We start from the raw sequence: 2,500 nt of genomic DNA on the forward strand, positions 1-2,500 counted from the left end.
AAAAATATCCATAAATCCCATATTTTTGAGTCTCTGGTGACAACTTGAGCTCCATACCTTCCTTATGAGAGCATATCTAATTGAGAGCGCCCGGGTCTATAGAGCGCCTGATCCACTTGACGGGAGATTTACTGTAAAAGGTTGTCTGCTGATTATCTGCAAGGCTGCTCATGCTGTCATAAAGGAGGATTATGCCACATTAAACTTTTACAATTTAGCAAGGGGGCAAGGAGAAGACTATGGGGGGATGAAAATAAACTTTAAGAATGCATTTACTGTTTGTACCTTAAGTGAAGGCTAGGTGTGCACGTGACCTGATTCCAGGCTTCAACGAGACACATCAGAGTAGATATAACGTAGTTATTAAAGTAATAAAAGGCTAGGAACAAAAACACAGGAGCTAAGGAAAAAGGCAAACAAAAGACGCTAGGGTGAAAGCTAGGATAAACCACTAGGAAAATAAAACTGGCACGTAGGCACAAAAGACAATACAAACAACTAGCGTGAAAGCTAGGAATAAAATAAACGTAGCGTGAGAGCTAACGACAGAGAGCATGAACAAACAAGACATCACTGTTGCACGAGGGCAAATTAGGATCCGAGAGTGAACAAAGAAAAGAGGAAGGCTTATTACAACGGGTGATTATTACAACAGGTGTGCATGGACAGGGAGTAGCATCTGAAACTAATAGGTAACCATGGTGATGGACTAAATGGGAAATAAACGGGTCAGAACGGAGAATGAAAACACAGATGGAAAAATAAACAACAACGTGAAGATCCGAGTAACGGATCGTAACATTAATCCCACTATGGAGGAAACAACGGTCCAAATAAATCCTTAAAAAACCTAAATTAATTAGACATGAATGCCCTTTATTTTTTTAAATAACTACGATAAATGAAATTGACATATTATGAAGTCAAATAAAATACAAATATGGTAAATAAATTAACTTGACTAAAAAAAATACTATTTTGCATGGTTTGTGTTTGTTACGCTTCACTGGTTGTGTTTTAGTCTTAGTATTTTATCCGTTTTAATGGCTGTGTTTTAAATATTGGTTTGTATTGTAGCACTTTAGGATTTATTTAAACGCAAAGTACTAAACAAATACAATATATAATTTAACAGGAAGAAAGGGTAGAAAATGGATGGATGGATTACAGTATTTTTCAGACTATATACTTTCATTTTCTCAAAAATCGACAGTGCATCTAATGTACGGCATGATTCTGGTTGTGCTTACTGAGCTCATAAGCAATTGTATTTGGTACATGGTGTAACGATACGCAGTGTTGGGACTAACGCGTTACAAAGTAAGGCGAAACTCTAACGCTGTTATTTTCGGCGGTAACTAGTAGTCTAACGCGTTATTTTTCATATTCAGTAACTCAGTTACCTTTACTACATTATTCATTACTGCGTTATTTTACGTTATTTTTTATATAGTATCAGCTAGAAACTGAGAACATCTGAGTGAATATTATTGAATAGATGCGGTATCATCCTTCTGATTCTTCCTGTGTCACAAGAAAGTCAAGAAGCGCGCTGTGTGTGTGGTGTGTGTGTGTGTGTGTGTGTGTGTGTGTGTGTGTGTTTACCAACAAGACATCATGGCGGAGCCAAGCAGAGTTTCTCAACATGGAGATATTCTCACTACTTTTCTTTGGTCGAGCACAAAGAAAAGAACATTTTAGTTAAATTTAAGTTGTGTCTTGGATCAAAGATCCTATCTACTGCCCAGAACAGCAATTAAAATCTGCTGAAACAGCTACAAAAGCAACTTTACCTCCACCTCCACCTGAAGTGGTGGTGGTGGAGCAACAGCCGCAACAGTGGCTGGATTTTAACGGAGCGACTGCTAGCCAGGACAAAATTGATAGAGCCATTGCAGCGTACGTGCTAGAAGACTTTTTTTTTTCTTTTGTCATGAAAAGGGAGGTTTTTTAGGTTGGTGCACTAATTTTAGGTGTATCTTGTGTCTTTTTATGTTAATGTAATTTAAAACAAAAATTATAAAAAGTTCTTCTGCAGCCTGGTACCAATCGAGCCCGACATCAGTGGTTGGGGGCCACTGATGTAGACCACAAGGAAGTCTTTCACATTTTGAAAAAAAAATCATAATATGACCTCTTTAATACCCCTTATAATCTGGTGTGCCTTTTGAATGAAAAAAAAACCCCTGAATAAACCCGCTCATCAGCAGTGCGCCTTACAATCCGGTGCACCCTATGGTCCGAAAAATACGCTACATAAAACTTCAGCAGGAAGACCTTTGGAGCAAGATAAAACATCTTTACTGCGACTTTAACAGCTTTACATATGCATAAAAATGATCCGATCCATTCTCAGTTCACCCATACTGAGGGTAAATGGACACAGACTAGGGGTGTAATAGTACACAAAAATTTCGGTTCGGTACGTACCTCGGTTCAGAGGTCACGGTTCGATTCACTTTCAGTAGAGTAAGAAAACATCAAAATATACATTTTTTGG

The sequence above is a fragment of the Nerophis ophidion genome, linkage group LG12 (genome assembly GCF_033978795.1).
Source record: "Nerophis ophidion isolate RoL-2023_Sa linkage group LG12, RoL_Noph_v1.0, whole genome shotgun sequence".
NCBI lineage: Eukaryota > Metazoa > Chordata > Actinopteri > Syngnathiformes > Syngnathidae > Nerophis > Nerophis ophidion.